We start from the raw sequence: 20,292 nt of genomic DNA on the forward strand, positions 1-20,292 counted from the left end.
GGGGGGGTCAAAAGCCCAAAAAACAGGGACACATTAAACATTGCTTGTATAATCTTGGAAAGTTGCTAGAATAACATGTTGTGTTGCCACCATACATTTTGCTGCCAAGGTCCCTGAGCAAAAAACAGTCAGAGTAACATACCACTACACCACATCAGCTGCTTTGTAAAAGAGAGGAAGACTGAAACTTAAACAGCTATCATTTAGTGAATTCAGTTCTCACCATAGCTGTCAACCTCTTAGTACAAAACACCTGGACAAACCCAGTAATGAGGGAATACAGCCCTCAAACATATTCAGTGAATTCAGTTCTTGCCATAGCTGTTAACCTTAGCACAAAAACCTGGACGAAGCCAATAATGGGGGAATACAGTCCCAAAAATAGGGACAAATTTAAAATATTCATCTTATAAACTTAGAAAATTGCTAGAAAAAAAGGTTGTGCTACTATGTATTTTGAAGAACATGAAGTCTGAAATTCAAATGCCGGTCAATTCTACTGCTGACAGAACAAAAACAATTTTCAGCAGAGACCCAGGGATTAATACTGCAGACACGTCTTTGTAAAATGACAGGGCACCAGAGCAAATCCACACAAACACAGGGAGGAGATGCAGACTCCACACAGAAGGCACCCCAACCAAGAATCAAACCAGAAAACCTATAGCTGTGAGGCAACAATACTACCACTGCACCATCAAATATGCGAGTAATTAAACATTCAGAAACCTGAAGTCTGAAATTCAAATGCCTGTCAATTTTACTGCTGACAGAACAAAAACAATTTTCAGCAGAGATGCAGGGATTAATACTGCAGACACGTCTTTGTAAAATGGCAGGGCACCAGAGCAAATCCACACAAACACTGGGAGGAGATGCAGACTCCACACAGAAGCTACCCCAACCAAGAATCAAACCAGAAAACCTATAGCTGTGAGGCAACAATACTACCATTGCACCATCAAACATGCAAGGAATTAAACATTCAGAAACCCTTAATTCTGAAATTCAAATGCCTGTCAATTTTATTTAACATTTTTTAATCAGGACAGTCTGACTTGGAACAAAAAAACAATTTTCAGCAGAGGCCCAGGAAGAAATAATGCAGACATGTCTTTGTAACATGGGAGGACACAAAAGCAAACCCACACAAACACAGGGAGAAGATATAGACCCTACAAAGAAAGAACCCCAGCCAAGAATCAAACCCAAACACCTGCAGCTGTGAGGCAACAATGCTACTACTACACCATCAAATATCAAGCATTGCACTATTTACAAACCACAGATATTATGAGGAACAGATCAGATCGAATATGAGGCAAAAATCTGCAATTTTTTTACAAATGGTGGTGGGAAGGGAACTCAAGTCTTTAACACCTGCATACAGGGTACAGGGTTCAAGCCTGAGGCATTCCCTACCACACCACCATGAGCACCTGGGGCATTTTCACACACCCCCCCCCAGTATAAACATTGTAAAATAAAAGCACCATACACACACAATCCAGTATAAACATTGTAAAATAAAAGCACCATACACACACACAATCCAGTAAAAAGCACAATAAACACACAATCCAGTATAAACATTGTAAAATAAAAGTAAAAAGCACCATACACACACAATCCAGTATAAACATTGTAAAATAAAAGTAAAAAGCAACATACACACACAATCCAGTATAAACATTGTAAAATAAAAGTAAAAAGCACCATACACTTATTGCTTCACTGGTCACTACCAGGCACAAGCCTTACTTCACCTTTAACGTGAATTGTTTGTTCTTCAGGATCTGGTACAGTCAGCATGTCTTTCTGTGTTCATTTTGAATGATTTTATTACTGCCTAAATGAAGGAAATCATTCTGCAATCATACATTTGCATAATCCCTTTTTTCAGTATGCAATTCAAATTTCAGTTTATTCCAAGCAAGGGAAGGAAATTACTTTTTAGGCATGTTTCCTATTCTCTTCACAACTGTCACATATTTTGGAAAGAAATGCAAACTTTTCACTTAGCAAAACAAAAAAGTCTGTCCCCTCTCATCGATATACTATAGCATATAATTTTAATGCAAGTAGAATAATGTTAACAGAATGCTGAAACAAATTCAATGGCAACATATGAATCACCGCATACAGGAAGTGAAAACTGGCTATATATAATTTAAAATCCAGCCATATTAAAGTGACACTTACAATACATAAACACATTATTGTGGGTAACCCAGATATGGCTAGCTGAATTACACGTACTGGAATTTAAAAATAGATGAAGGAAATACCATTGCGATGGATTAAAGCACAGTCAGCCAGCACATACCCCTTTTGTCTTTTGTCTTTAAATGCAAACCACATCATTTACAAACTGGAAATAGAACAGCCAATTATTGTGAAGCTAAAGGCATGTAAACAATAGATATTGCCCTTTGGAAAGAGGAATATTCACTAGTATACAAAAAAATAAATAAGCAAACCATATAAACATTCAGATTCAAGGAAATTAAAATACAGAAATGTCAGTAAAGCAGACCTTCTAGTTTCAAAAAAGTAAACTGACAATTGTATATAGATACTTTTAGTCTGGCAAAGTGGCAGTGAATAGATCCAAACAGATAGTTAGAAATTCAAGTCATATTTACCACAGTGTCCAAGCCCAGATGTGCATGCAAGTAGGTCACTAATATTTCTGAAAGTCAGACCCTGGATTGTTTATTTAGTTAATTCATGAAATATGAGAAAACAATAGTTTTGGTTACTTTTATACAGGAAATGCCTACGATAATATCTACAGGATATAACAGGATGCATCCACTGACTGTAGTAGAAGTAGCATAAAGTGTTTATAGCTAATAACTTTGATTTACCCACACACTCACACACACACACACACACACACACACACACACACACACACACACACACACACACACACACACACACACACACACACACCCCAGTATAAACATTGTAAAATAAAAGCACCATACACACACAATCCAGTATAAACATTGTAAAATAAAAGTAAAAAAGCACCATACACACACAATCCAGTATAAACATTGTAAAATAAAAGTAAAAAGCACCATACACTTACCTGAATATATCCAGCTAACGTACATCCTGCCCGCGCAATACTCCAAAGACCCGCGAGATCCCAAGCAAAGCCCGACGAGATCCCAAAACTCCTTCCCGACGACGAGACTGTCCTGACTGCTGCTGTTGCAGTCCGGACATGACCCATAATCCTAGCGAGTTTGTGCACTTTAAAAGTGCAGAGACGTCTCCTTGTGTCCCCCTATGGGGACTGCCGGACTGCCTTGAGCATGCGCATAGACCGACAGTAGTCGGGACTACTGCGCATGCGTGAAGTCCGCGAAATTTAAAAAATATATATTTTTTCTATTTTTTATTTTGAGGGGGCTGCAGTCCGGCAGCCCGATGCCACGAGCCGCCCCTGCAATCAGACCACAACAGACACACTCTGGACAGGCCCCAACAATATGCAGTGCAGCTATGTCCAGTTAATGCTGCTAGTACTATAGACCTGTGAGATACATGAGAAGTTGAAGTATGTAATGGACCTGCACCTTACACACAATGCACCCGTGTATGCAATAGTAATGCACCCCCATATAGCACAGTGGCTACACCTCTACAAACTATGTGGGATATGTTACAGCTCCTGCAAATATGCTATGGTGATTACCAATGTGATGCACTGCAGTGAACCTCACCATAAGTGCATATGGACCAGATTGCAATATGGTTATGCTTAACAGTTGTGTGCATGGCAAACTGGCAGCCCTTAACATGCCTGTGGTATAGGTGACCCATAACATGACAGTTCACACTCACCAGCTACAGGTTGATGTTTCCCAGCCACACCAGAAGTACCTATGGAGTTGTGGGGGAAAGGTGTCATCAGCACACACACACACACACACACACACACACACACACACACACACACACACACACACGCACACATATGACAATGGTGCTGGATAATATGTGCATTTATCAACATGTACAGTACAAGCTGTGATACTACCCACATTGCTGACATTCACAATAATTGTGCACATGTGTGCATTACAAAACCCACACCACAGATGCATATTGACCTAATATATCCATACAGGTATGCAGAGGCTGCCACTATGAATGCTACAGTAGTAACATGATGACCACTGAAGGCTACCTGGATGCTCCTCAGCTGTGGACTCTGTACCACCCACCTCTACAACATATTTGCTGATGGTTTCCTGATAGCTTGTGGCTGATGCCAGATTTGCCAGGAACTCCTCTGTGGCTGAGAGTGGTGGTTGTGTAGCAGGTCATCTACCTGTGCTGACATGGTCCCTGGCCACAGTTGCAGCCCTTTGCCATGCATGGAGTATGAGATCTGTGGCACTGTGTCAGACCTGTTCATACATCCAGTGCCAGTGGCCCTCATTATTGACTGTTGTTACCAGTTCTGCTCATAGGGCAGCACATTGTTGCAGGTTTTGGCAGCTCCTTCCCAACAGTACCCAGTGATAGAGTCTCAGGGCATCAATGATTGTGGTGGTCTTAGCCTCTGAGAAGAGCGGGGTTACATCTTCTTTACATCCCACCTGAAAGACATGAACAGGGGAACACATCACAGGACTGCATACATTGCTCACCATTATGTACAGACCCTGCACATACACTATTGCCAGTACTATCCACTGGTGACCCCCACATCATACCCCTGCCACCTACCAACACAGTAGGCCTGTGGATATCAGCAACATACTGCCATTACAGCATGCATTGCCCACTTGTTCCTTATGTTTCATGCTACTTGCTGCACATGGTATGAGGTGTTTCACTGCATGTTGCTGTTGCACTTCTTACTGCTTGGTCATAGGCTGTCTACATGGCCTGCTGTGGTGTCAACCTCCTACTGTATTAGCAATCACCTGTTCAGTAGGCACACCCCTCAGGTCTCCCTGGCCTTCCTCCATCAGATTCTGGAGTATATGGCTGGACAATGTCCTACAGTTTCCCCAGGCAGTGTGCTTGATATTGGTGTCCTGGCACTATGTAGCACCTGCCTCATGTACACGGATGGACAGCCATCTACAAACACCACCAAGGAACACAACGTGTGAGAGTTGGAATAACTGTGGGAACCTGCAGCTCATACTCTATGCTTGTCATTGCTGCATATATCTCCCCAAACAGGTTGTCAATGGAATCAGTACACCTCATACACCTACATAACACATGAAACAGCTGCAGTGGTCCTCAACATACACATCTGAAAACAAAGGGGATGTCTGAGGCAAAGGCACATATGAACACCACAGTTGTAAAAAGCACGTAACACACATGGCCACACACCTGTGTCCCACAGCCACACAGGAGTTAGCCCATGTTAAACATGTTACACATAAGTGACTCCAGTGGAGACACACTGGTGTGCCTCTGACGTGGCTGTGTATGTGGATGGTCACATTTACTTTAGTGTCAGGTGACAGACTCCGCCATACTGCATACACACTGCTGGCTCTCACCAACAGGTACTGTCATGGGTCTGTCACAGTACATGTTGGTGTGCCTGACCTGCCCTGACATGTACGTCCCTGGACTATATGCAGTGAGACATGAATGTGCACACATGTTATGTGTCCCAGGCAGGTATGTCCGTAGCCTTATGCAACATTATGCTGTCACCCAGACAGATGCCACACTACCTGTTTGCTCAAGCTGTTCTAAACTGCAGAGAGACTTACTAACTACCTGCTGTGATTTTGGGAAAAGATAAGTGTTTATTTTCAATTTCCTCTGGATTTCTGATTTAATAGATATCTCTGTAACCTGTACAACTGTTTTTACTCCCCTTTTTGTTTAGTGATAGAGCTGAATATCTGTTACTGTTGACCCTCAGTTTGCAGTGAAATCTTTTGTCTAGAGGCCTATCTGTTTTTTGTTTTTTTTTTTGTGGGAGAAAGTGATCAAGACTGATTTCATCTAGCTAATGACATTCCTACAAACTGTTATTGTTGATTGGATAATTATGCTGGTTTCTGCTTCTCTGCCTTTAATACCCAGTATTTTAAATCAGATATACCTGTTTGCTCAAGCTGTTCTAAGCTGCAGAGAGACTGACCTACTGCCTGCTGTGATATTGGGAAAATATGTGTTTATTTTCAATTGTCCTCTGCACTTCTGATTTAATAGATATCTCTGCAATCTGTACAACTGTTTTTCCCAACCACCAGCCCAGTTGTTGTGGTGGCCTTAAGTCTTGGTGGCTTTGAGTTGCCTGCCCCTGGTATAAAGTTGATACTGGACACTACCCCCAGTCACATTACATCAGCTCATTCTACTGTTTAATGTGAACTTGGCAAAGGCCCATGCCTTTAGCTTCTGAATATTGAATTATCTCATTATCTTCTGACTCTTCACCTTCTACTAAATAAAAAAAAAAAACTGTTTCCTACTTTTCCTGGAACCAGTGTAGTCCAGATACAGATTAGCTGTTTCCGGGACTGTTTGTAAGCTTCTGAGCAGTGCCAGAAAGTATGTGCTTCAATTTGTCCCTTAGATCTGCTAGTTCTCGCCTCTCCTGCACTTTTACTAGCTTATTAGTCTAGCACTTTACCAGACTTCTTGTAGCAATTATTGTAGCACACAAACATGCTACTAGGACTAAAGGTTCTACAAGAAAACAGCTCTAGTAATTATTAATGCCTACCCCTCCAGGCATGTCTAAAGGTCAGTTCTCTGTGCTTTCTCCTATTAACCTGGTGAGCATGGGCATCCTGAGGCAATGTAGCAGCTGCCTCATGTACACTAACAACCCACTACACTTACCTGCCAACACTCAGACTTGTGAGAGATGCATTTATATATCCAAATTGGAAGCCACATACTCTCCAGCCAAGACCAGAATGGCTGGTCAAGAAGAGAAGGTCAACACTTGCACCACACCACATGGAACACATAGCCCTCCAGAACGCACACCAGCACTGCCTTCACATAAAAATACAAACCACACACCCACCTTTGTGGAGGGTCTCAATAAAAATCTACCCAAACAGCAGAGTCCTCCAAGGCAGAAATGCACTCAACCACCACAAAACAACACTAATCACAAGACACATAACTCTCCTAAACAGTGTGCCACTCAACCAAAGCCCCTAAGGCAAACCAGCATGCCCAACACACTAGTCATAGGTGACTCGATACTGAGGCACACTGATGTCCCAATCACTTGGTTGAATAAGGAAAAAGTAACAGTCAGCTGCCTGTCAGGTGCCAGGATCTGCCACATAACACACACACTGAGGTCTCTCAACAACAGGTACAAATATGACCCTGTCATTGTACATGTGGGTGTGAATGACCTGAGACGCACCTCCCTGGACTACATGAAGAGACACATAGAGGATCTCTTGGATTATGTAGCCCAGGCAGCTATGACCCTAGCCCTGAGCAGCCCCCTACCATCACCCAGAATGATACCACAGTACAAGCAGAAAATGTTTGATTTCAACAATTGGCTAAGTTTCTGGTGTCATTCTAAGGGGATCCAGTAACTGTCTGCCTGGGATGACATGACTGACAGACCTCGATGCTTTGCCAGAGATGGCCTGCACCTGTCACCCCTGAGCTTCTGGATACTGGCCAAGGCTCTTGCCACTCCTGTAGTGCATTTTTAGGCAGTGTTCCAAAGATCAAATTACCACCGTGACAGCTACAAACAAATGCAATCTGAGGGTCATGCTGCTCAATGCCAGAAGTCTAAATCTCAAAATGCACTCGCTCAAAGCACTCCTTAAAATGGAGAACATTGACATTTGTGCTGTAACAGAGACCTGGTTCAAGGCAGCAGAAAGCACCCCTGCACTACTAGCTTATAACTCATTCCACACCTTTTGGCCCCAGAACTTGGACTGAAGCACCAAAGTCGGTGGTGTTTCCATAGTCATAAAGGATGAGCACACCTCCAGACTGGTAGCCCAACATAAGAGATACTTCAGGTATAGCTAACATTGGGTAAGATAGCAATTCAGGTTGTAGCCTACTATACATCCCCAACCATGTCCCAAGACTCACACTCCACGTTCCTAAGCACCCTGGAGAATATTAGGGTCCAACCTAACACTCTGATACTGGGTGACTTCAACTACCTCTCCATTAACTGGGAAAACTACTTATGTACCAATACACTTGCCCAATGTTTCCTGGAATTCATTAATTCTAATACCCTGGACCAGCTCATTCTTACCCCCACTAGAGGTAGCAACATCCTTGACCTGGTCATTACTAACATGGGCAACCGTTGCTCTATACCAATAGTCAACTCCTCCCTGGTTAGATCTGACCACAAACTAATCACCTATGAAATCCACATCCCACCCACCCCTCTGCAAAGGTAACCACCATGAAAAACTTCTTCAAAGCTAACTTTGGGCTCCTAAAAACAGAGGTGGCTAACTTCACGACACCCATGAAATTGGAGAACAGCTGCATGACCACCAAATCATACACTAATGCCCTATACGAACACATACACAAATGCATGAATCTCACCATACCTAATAGAACCAAGACACTCTCCTCCAAAAAAAGGAAGCCAATCTGGTGGTCCGCTGCCATAAACAAACTCTACAACAGAAGGAAGAAACTGATGCAAAATAAGGTGAAGCCCCAAGATTGGAAACACTCCCTAATCAGTCTCAGCAAAAAGTTGAAATCCCTCATCAAATCCTCTAAAGCTAGCTATGAAAACAGAATTGCAGCAGATAGTAAAGAAAACCACAAGGCTTTCTATAGTTATGTAAAGAATCTCCACAGCAATATCCAGATTTGCTCAGAGCTATTGCACAATGGCACCTTCTATACCGAGCCAACAGATATTGCCAATATCTATACCAATGGTATTATTTATTGTCTGAGGTGTCCCTGCAGTCTGTTTTATATTGGACAGAGTAAAAGAAAGTTTAAAATTAGATTGCAGGAAAATGTGAGAGATAATAAAAAACAAAGAGAAGAAAGTTCTGTTGCAGTTCATGTTATGGAAAAACATAATAGTGATTATAAACTGTTACAAGCTGCAGTTTTAGAAAAAGTTTTTGTTAGAGTGGGAGATACTGTATTGTTGAAAAATGTATTTCAGTATAAGGAAGCTGTTTCTGTTTTAAAGTACAATACTCTTACCAGGGGGCTGAACCATGAATTGAATTGGAAATATCTTCCTTAAGTCATTGTTTTATTGTTTAATTGTTTTATTGCTTGATTGGCAATTATGGGGGTATATGTAAAGGGAAAGTTTTTGTAAAGAATTATTACTTCTTGAAGGCTTGTTTTTGGCCGAGGTGCTAAAGTACAATTAATTGTTTGTTGGACCTGTATCCTGTTGTTTTTTCTTTACTGCTCGAGTTTTTGTGGTTTTGAGATATTGTCAATATGCTGAATGATAGATTCAGTGGCAACTTTACCCCTCTCTCCCCCACCAAAGGACCAATCACAATACCAGTAGATTGCCAGGCTCCCAGTATTACTGCTGCACAGGTTAAAACAGCAATGTCCAAGGCCAAGAATATAGCTTCTGTGGGACCTGGCAATATCCATGGCTGTGTTCTACATGAACTACAGAGTGAATTGGCACATCACATGTGTGCCATGTTCAATCACAGCCTTACCTCAGGCTTTGTCCCTACCAAATGGTGCACTGCTACAGTCATCCCTCTCCACAAAGGAGGAGCCATTACAGACCCTGGGAACTATTGCCCCATTAGCCTGACAAGTCTGATATGCAAAGCAATGGAACGCATCATCATGGACCTAATAAACAAGGATATAGGGAATCTTCAAACTCTGGATCCCACACAGTTTGGTTTTGTGAAGGGTAGATCATGCCTACTCAACCTGGTTGACTTCTTTGAGTCAGTCACCAGAGCTGTGGATGAAGTCAAGGTGGTTCATACAGCCTACCTTGATCTGGCCAAGGCCTATGATACCATTCTACACTCAGGAATCATAGAAAAACTCACTAAGCTAGGCATCAACCCCCATATCACTAGGTGGGTTGCAAACTGACTCACAGATAGAACCCACAGTGTGAAAATAGCTGACTCCATGTCAGACTGCTGGCCAGTCATGAGTGGAATCCCACAGGGTTCAGTTCATGGGTCCTCTCCTGTTTGGTGTATACTTCTCTGAATTCCAGGCCAACATGAAGGGACTCTGGCTGACAAAGTTCACAGACGATTGCAAGTTGGGAGCCATTATTAACTCCCCAAGTGATGCTGACATCCTACAGAAAGGCCTCACTGAGACCAATGACTGGTGTCAGAACCATGGCCTTAAGCTCAATGCCAAAAAAAGTGTCATCATCCCCTTTGGGAAAAACCCGGTTCCCATGAATTACCACATCGATGGTAGTCCACTGAACATAGAAGGCATCATAAGAGATTTGGGAACACTGGTTGACAGCACCTCTCTTTTGACTACCACATTGCCACTGTGGTGAGAAAATCCTTCTATGCGGCACATCCCATTACTAAGGGTTTTGCATCCAGGAAGAAAGAGGTCATTGTCTCCCTGTACTCTTCCCTCACTAGGCCAATAATCACTTACAATGCCCCATTTGGTGTGTACCTCACTAGACACCTGCAGCAACTGGAGTGGCCGCAAAAGTACCTCACAAAGAGGATCCTAGGCCTTAAACACTTGTCCTATATGAAAACAAACTGCCACATAGACTAGAATCCAAAAAGGTCCAGAATTTATTAAGACAAATAATCCAAGGTAAGCACTTTCATTTGGTAGCTATCACCAAACGTCTTCAAAGTAAAACAGCAAATACAAACCAAGTTGTACTACAAGAACACACCCTACCTCATTAATCAGTTAAGATCAATTAAAAAATTTGAAAAGACATATACACTAAAAATATATACATGAATACAAATGCAAACCTAGATAGTACAAAAATACCTTGTGTACATATATATATATATATATATATATATATATATATATATATATATATATATATGTGTGTATATATGTGTATATATATATATATATATATATATATATATATATATATATTTAAATAATTTAAAAAGATTTCTATATAAATAATCAAACAAAACAGCACCAACAGTCCCAGGGAAAAAAGCTCCGTGGTAAGTAAAAAACGAAATATCAATCTGTATAAAAGTTCAAACCAGGGAGCTATCACGGCGTCAGTGACACAGAAGATAATTACAGGTTTCAAATGATGCAGATAAAGTCCATATGATGCAAATAAAGTCCAAAATCCAAACTAAAACATAAAAATATTCAGCTTTTATTAATGTAGGTGAGCGCTTTTGCTAAGTAGCTTCATCAGACCTTATAACCACAGAAATCATCAGATCTTATATACACATAAAAATGCTAGCCCGCCTAAAAACCAATTGCTGAATAAACTAATTAGTATGCATTCTTAAAGGTAAAGGATGCAATCAGTACAATTCTAACATAACAAGCAAAAAAACAAATACAAATATATATATATGTATCAAAGGATGCATGTAAGAAGGAAAAAATACATGCAGATAAAAAGACCTGCATATAAAAATATATATAAAAATATATATAAAAAACACACACCCATAATATAAAAGAAATATAACCATATTTACATTACAACTATTTATGCAATCTCCTCCTTTTTAAAGCAGGCTTAATGGAGGCTTTCTCATTAAGCCCTGAACCCCTATCCGCTTGCAAAATAATGATCCAACAAGTTTCTCTATATTCTGTATATGTCCTGATATCACCTTTTCTTGTACTAACATTAATGGATTCAATGACCCTAAAGCTAAAGGTGTGTTGTGGACCTAGGCCATTAACATGTTTAGATGGGGCATTATTAGGGAGGTTCTTCCTGATGTTATAGAGATGTTCCCTCATCCTGTCTCGTAGGACCCTATCTGTTTTTCCCATGTAAAATGCTCCACAAAGGCTGCATTCAGCAAGGTAGACCACATGTGAGGTCAAGCAGTGGTGATGGCCTCTAAACCTAAAGCTCTTATGCAAGTCAGGATGAAGGAAATCCTCCCTAGTATTAATGTAACAACAAAATTTACAAGAACCACATGGTTCAGTATGACCAAATTCCATGCTCACCTTACTCTGCTGACTATTACATAACGTCCTCTTAAGGTTCTTATGATTCTTAAATCTGAATCTATGGACCTCACCTACAATATTCCCTATATCATCATTAACTAACAAAATCGGCCAATACTGTTGGAAAAGTTTAGTAACAAAACTAGTATCACTAGAATAATGTAGAGGAATTTTAACAGGCCTAGTAGTTCTGTCACAGGCAAACACAGTAGACGAAATATTAGGACCAAAATAAGGTTTCGCTCTCGTCTCCCTCAATAAATCCAGATCTTCCCATTGTCTTTGTAACTCTGTATGAGAATAACCCTTTTCCAAGAGGTTATCATAGATCTTTGACAATTCACAGTGAAAGCCTGAATCCAGAGGATTCATCCTTGAGGCTCTAATACCTTGGCCTCTTATCAAGTTTTTAAACACATAGCCTGGATGCATACTTATCCTATAGAGTAAAGAATTCCTATAACAGGGTTTCCAAAACACCCCTGTATTGATAATGCCTGAATCCAACTTCTGAACGAACACATCTAAATATTCAATAAACTCAAATGAAAATTTATAAGTAAAACTCAGACAATTAGTCAAACTATTCACAACTTCAAAAAACTCGCAAAACGATTGCTGGGAACCTCCCCATAAAATAAACAAACCATCAACGAAACACCTATAAAAAAGTACATCTTTATTGAATTGAGATTGTAAAAACAATACATCATCCTCCCATTGAGCTAGAAACATATTGGCGTAGCTGTTGGCACAGGATGTGCCCATAGCTACGCCATGTTTCTGTAGGTAGATATCCTTCCCAAAAATAAACACATTGTTACTAAGTACTGTTTCTAAAAAGAAACAGATGAGATCTATCTATGTATTCGAATAATCACTATGCATACTCAAATATTTCTTGATAGACTGAATACCATAATCATTGGGTATCATAGTAAATAAAGATGTTACGTCCATAGTAACGAAAGCTATATTGCTAGGATATGGGACATCCTTCAAGTATTGATAAAGGTCTATAAGAAATTGCTTTGTGTCTCTTAAAACTGTAGGATTCAAACTAATTACAGGTCGTAGATATTTCTCTATATAAAGAGAGAGTGGTTCTGTAACCCAACCATTTCCTGCCAATATGGGCCTCATTGGGGGGTCAGTGGGGTGTTTATGTATCTTGGGGAGTCCCTGAATAATGGGAATTAAGGGATTATCCACGTTTAGAAACTTGAACATATCTTCAGATACGAGGTTAGCTTTCCTAATATCAATTATATCGTCTTTAACTGTGTTAATAACCCTATGTACATCAAGGACTGAAATTTTCTGATAAAAAATTGCATCATCTAACATCCTATACATTGCATTCTCATACTTGACATTATCCATCAAAACTATCTGGCCGCCTTTATCAGCAGGTCGAACTACTAAAGTATCATTATTCTGTAAGACAGAAAATGGTTTCCTTTCCTTAAATGTCAAATTATGTTTTAAAGATGTTCTTAAACCATCTATTCTATCATTATAAAAATGAAAGATAACATCTTCAGTTAATCTACAATAAGCCTCAGCTAATGGATGGTTGAATGGTATAAAGTTGCTCGGTCTTCTCAAATGTAAATTGGGTCTCACACTATTTTCAATGTCACTAGTTGTATTGCCATAAATACATTTTAACATAACATCCCTACAGAATAATTTCTATATAAATGTTATACATATATGTATATAAATATTTTTTAAATTAATAAAACATGTATGTACAAAACATATATTTATATAACTATAAAGCATGTAAACATTTTATCTGTCAAGAACTTTCAATTTCAATTTACTGGGTATAGAAATAACATGATTTAATCCAGGAAGCTGACAAGTATTGAGGAAAACCTGCCACCAGGTTTCCTTTTCCTCAAGAAATAATTTCCAAGGCCCCTTTCTATCCCTACATTTAATCTGTTGTAGCACTACAAATTTAATGGAATGATTAGAAAAACTCTGGATATGTCTAAATAAAGCATTATTGATACCCCCCTTGTATATGTCATACATATGTTCATACATTCGCTGTGACAACTTACGCTGTGTCTTGCCCACATAAAAAGCAGGGCATTGATCACACACAGCAGCATATACTACAGCATGGGAATAGCAACTAAATTTACCTTTGATGTCAATTTTCTTACCATTTAATGACAGACTGGAGGTAACCATAACATATTTACATTGATTACACATACCACAGGGTGCCATCCTTCCATCCACACCCAAATTCACATTTGGAATATGTTCCAAAAGTCCCTTTAAGTTTCTACCCTTTCGAAACACAAATTAGGGATGTTCACCAAACACCCTAGCCATACTTAGTTCACTCACAAGAATATATCAATTCTTATTGACAACATCCTGTACCAACTGATTTTCCATAGAGAAGGTTGAAACAAACAGGCATATCCCTCCCATTATAGGAACAACTTCAACACCATCAAGAACATTACCTTGTAACACAGAAACAATATTGCCCCCTTATTATAATCAATAACAGGCACAACATTATTAACTAGGTCCACCCCATCATGATTCAATATGGGCCTATAAAAGCCCCTCATGCGTTTGTTAATCACTTCTCGTTTAATATTAAAAATCAAATCATGGGTGTAACCCCGGTCCAAAAACATTTGACACATAAAATCACATTCTTGTAAAAAATCATCATATAATAAGACCATACGGGCTGCCTTAACCAACTGGCTCTTAACTATACCTCTTTTGATATGAAATGGATGACTACTTGAATAGTGCAATATACTATTAGAAAAAGTAGACTTCCTGAAAATTGTAGCTTTAAACTTCCCATCATCCAACATATGCAACATAATATCCAAATGAGAATTTTTTTCAGAATTCATGGAAAAAAGTAAACTTAAGAAAATCAGTACTAGAATTAATATAGTCCATAAACCTCAAAATATCATCAGATGGACCCTTCTAGGCAATAAACAGATTGTCCATATAGCATAAATATAAGGAAATTGAGAAAATAAAAGGGAAAGTGAACAAATAACACCTCTCCCACCATGCCATGACCACATTCACAAATGAGGGACTGCATGCTGAGCCCATGGCAACCCCAAGTAGTTGTTTAAAATAATGTCCCTCAAAATAAATAAAATAAAATTATTGCTCAGCACTATATCCATTAATTGCGAGTAAAACTCCATTGCCTATATCCCTTACACACAGTCATCTCCCCTACTGCACATATGTCTGCAAAAACTCAAGAAACAGCTGCAGCTGCTTACTTGTGGTGCTCAGGGAACCCAGCTATACCAATGCTGTTGGTATTGCATACTGGATGCCTGACAGAGTCAGTGTAGGCTGCATTCCCTGTGTTCCCCATGAGTACATCAGGATGACCACAGTATGCCTCCCATCTCCAATATGTGGGGAACAGGTTGCCATTACCATGTAATAGTAGCGTTATACATCTGCCAAGAGAGCTTGTCACATCACAGGATTGATCCTATATGACCCCAAGCTTAGCCTTGAAACACCATAAGGAACTATATTCAAAGGAGGACTGACTACCACCTTTGTCCTATCCATTTCATGGACAGTCACTGTCACCCCTATAGACTAAGGTGGCCACCCCCCACTCAGTCACATGTTGGAAACAACAGCCGAACTGGGCTATTCTGCAAGGCCATAGCACAATTTCAAGTGAACCCCATTAACAAGGACATGTGTGACATGGACACACTCCATTATGCACACTTAGGCTTTGTCAAGGAAGCGTTCATGTCTGCTACACTCAAGTGACCTCAGTGACACAATCACCAAAGCCATAGACTGGTGGTGACACTGCAAAATGCCTACCTTGAGCTGGACAAACTATTTGACAGTATAGCCCACATGGCCATAATAGGTATAACACAGCCAAGTATGCCTACCATCATATGTTACCATAGGGGTAACGCACCAGTGTGCTGACACAACCCACCTATTCCATATAGGGAAATGCACCTCATGCCCTCCACCCATAAGTAGGTGTGTAACCTTTTGTTCTGTGTTTGGGCCTCCATTATGTGTGATATACACATCTGAGGTGCATGTAACAGCCATTAGCCTATGTCCAACCATGCCTGCGGATGACTACATGCTGTGTGCCATCACCAGATTCCCTACTGATGTGGACATCTGCCTAGGAGGGTCTCACACAGATACATGACTATTGCCAGACACATGGCCTAAGGCCACATAACAGAAGATGCAGTGTGAACCCCTATGGGGAGAGTGACATCACCACATATTATGACAGTGCAAGCAACATCCTAGGCATGGACTCACCCATGAGTGTGCTGTGGACACAACTCTTTGGCAACATGACATGTCAAAACAATGTTGCTTCCATTGTAAGATAAACCTTCTACATGGCTCATGTCATACATAAGGGTATGTCATCATGGGGCATGGGGTATAAACATCCCTGCATACCCCCGAATTAGGACCTTTAATGTCTATAAATCACTGTTTATCATTCAAAAATCAAACAGCAGATCCAGCAGCTGAAGACATCGCAGAGGTTCCCCAAAAGCAATACCAGGCCATCACACATGTACCTCACAGCGATAGGCCATAAGACCAAACCTCTACACGGTTTCATACATAATCCTCATGGGTGACATCAGTGTGGCATGCAAGACACTCATGGACTCCACATTACTGGGACTGCTGCACAATTGCAAGTCATGCTCCACTCTGTTAACACACACACACACACACACACACATATACTCAACCTGGTGTGTGACATGAAGTGGCCTTGTTGGCAGCTCAGATGTGTGTACCACATAATCAGCCTGTGGTGGAATGGTCACCCTGTTCACATCAGACAGTGTAGCTATTTACAGCTTTGCAGGCATATCCGGATAACTCGATGGTTAACTGCATATAAACCCTTGGGATACAGCCTCTGTCCCTGTTGGACAGGGGCATTGGGTGCTGCCTTGCATACACATGGGCTAATATCTGGCCTGGGCATATGGCTGCTCAGGGCCCATAGCCTAGTAATATAATATGGCAGCAGGAGTAACAGATATGGCCTGAGTGATGTGACGCACTGTGTTGGTATGTGTCTACATCCATCACTGTCATCAACTTCTGGGTGTTCCCTATTGGCAGCTTGTTAGTACCATGTCATCCAGCCTACATCTGAAAAATAGGTGAGTAGCACTACAAGTGCATGTGGACATTCCAGCAACATCTGTGCTACACAATAACTGAGAACAGTGCGCATGTGGTGTAATGTGTCCTCCTCATAGCGGTCTGACATCTGCAGTACCTGGATGTTTGCAGAATGTGTACATGACCATCAATGTGTATTTCCAGATACCAGTTGGACAATACATGATGGTTGTCCTCAGAGTTTGGGGAATGTGTCCATGACAAGGGAAACCCCTGGGAACACAGTAATGGTACATGGATATCTGGTACTGTATGCATTCTCTTACATTGTATGTTCAATATGTATGCTCTGCCACCGAGCCAGAGCCAGTGTCCACCCACTACTAGTAACTATAACCTGCTGTCCTGCCACAGGAGGTCACCAGGTATACTAGCCATAGGTGTCAGGTAATGAGATGCAGGTGAGTACACAGTCACCTAGCCAGAGTACCTCATTAATGGTCAGGGGCACCTGTACAATCTTTGAACTAAGCCTGTATGGCATTCACAGAGTGAGAGAGGCTCGCTGAGAGTACATGATGTCATATGCCACCTGTATCCACCAGTTTTTACTATCGGTATTGTACAACAGACAACAAACCTAGCAGTCATATGTGAGCTGATCATTACTGGGGTGATTCAGGGGCCAGAGCTGTGATCTACATCACTGCAGACAGAGCCGTAAGGGATGGCCACAGGTGCTGGACAGCAGACTAACAGCAACTTATTAGTCTAGGCAATGTTGTTGAGACCTACAGTTTACATTCTTATTTCCCATGACTGCATCTCCCCATCTGCATTCCATTACATGCTTCATTCCATTACATGCTTCATTCAATGACATACCTAGAATAGTGCTGTACTCCTTTGAGTGAAGAAATCCAGTTGTAGTATCCTAGTGAATCGCAGTCTCTCTTCATGAATAAAGGTTCAGACCTGTTTACTATAGGCAGCAGCTTGCCTTTTGTATGTACTGCTCATGAACAGGTGATTGTCTGTGCACCAATCTATGACTCCCACTTGCTAATTGCATCCATAACAGCTGAGTTGCCTTTCCATTAGCCAAATGCATGGCTATACAGTGCTATAATTAAAGCCTTCATGTAGGCCTTGCCCCTTTTCCTGGCCTGTGAGGAGGATGTTATGGAGGTGTTGGAGCTACAGCTTTACAGAGGGTAGGTAGAAATACCGTCCACTGTTTGGATTGATGTGTTATGTAGACAGTTTTGCATGCTATGTCTGGCCATTGTTAACAGACTTTCAGATTCTGTAGCAGTGTACTGTTGAGCAATGGGTGTTGGGGTCAGTAAGAAGACGGGCAGATGTGAGTGTCATACATCCTTTTTATATGAATGTGCATGCTGCTACACTTGATGCTGTTCTATCAGCTGTGTATGCTTGTTGGGGGAGACTATGACACATGTCCCTTTCACATGAGCACCCTCCTAACCCTTGATACAGACCTATCATGCCTCCTACACACCTAGAACAAAGTATCCACATGACACACAAGTATCATGTGGATACAGTGTTCTAGGTGTGTGGGAGGTATGATAGGTCTGTAGCAGGTGGCTGGACATACTGCTGCATGTGTTGCAGGCCACAGCTGCTGCACTCTGGCTAGGAGTAAGACTAGGGATTGTGAAGGCATAGGGGACAGCAAGCTGTTACTGTCAGTGAGGGAGCAGTATCAGCTGTTGTGTTACAGCATGACCTGGCTGAGGTTTCCCATAACAGTCCGTGTGAAGCATGCACCTCTGGTACATATGTTATGTAATAGTGCCACCCAGAGAGCATTAGGCAACATATAGAACACATATTCATAATTGTGAACTGTGTCCCACCTTGCAGGCCTTTAACTCATTACATTCGCGTGACGCCTCCAGGTGCATCTGCAGTTAACTCCTACTGAAGCCTCTAGGCATCAAATATTGTCTGTTCATATTTGCATCAATAATTCCAAAACCATGCTATATGCATCGTTTAAAAAAAATCATCTTAAAGCTTACACAATAGCAAACTTAACAGCATTAATATTTGATTTCTATCTAGTGCAGGTAAATAGATATTAACTGTATTTTTTATTATATTAATTTATATAGATATAGTTTTCACATTTTTCTAAGTATCTCAACAAACAAGTAACACAGACAGAACTCATTAGCCTCACATGAAAGCTCTCAGCTAGAAGAATAAAATGCTGCTGACAGTATATGTGTAGCTTGAGTGGTTCTTGAGATATTGTAAATGGTTTACAAAATATTACGAATGTAATAGTTACTGTGTTTACTGTGACTTATAAAATTAGGTTTAAGACCTAGAACCTAAAGAAAGATACCACTATAAAAATAGTTTGTACTGAGGAATTTGCCATTTATATTTCTTTCATAATACCTTACCAACCTCAGTAAGAAGCTGAGATCCCTCATAAAATCCTCCAAAGTTAGTTATGAAAATAAAATTGCTAAAGATTCCAAAGACAACCACAAGGCATTCTATAACTATGTCAAGAATCTAAATGGCAATGCTCAGATCTGCTCTGAGCTACAACAGAATGGAATTAAATGTACTGATCCCAAGGATATTGCCAATATCCTGGCAGATCAATTCAGTGCCAACTTCACCCACCTCTTACCCCCTAAACTATCTCAGTACCAGAAGACTGCCAAATTCTGGTAATAATGGCCACACAGGTAAAAACGCACTCTCCAAAGCTAAGAATACAGCATCCATGGGACCAGATGACTTCCCAGGATGTGTATTACATGAACTACAAAATGAACTGGCACCTCACCTAAGTGTCACGTTTAATCATAGCCTCACCTCAGGCTTCATGCCCACTGAGTGGTGCACAGCTACAGTTATCCCACTCACAAGGGGGATCCATCTTGGATCCCGGGAACTACT

The sequence above is a fragment of the Protopterus annectens genome, chromosome 2.part0 (assembly GCF_019279795.1).
Source record: "Protopterus annectens isolate FY-2018-M chromosome 2.part0, PAN1.0, whole genome shotgun sequence".
Taxonomy (NCBI): Eukaryota; Metazoa; Chordata; order Ceratodontiformes; family Protopteridae; genus Protopterus; species Protopterus annectens.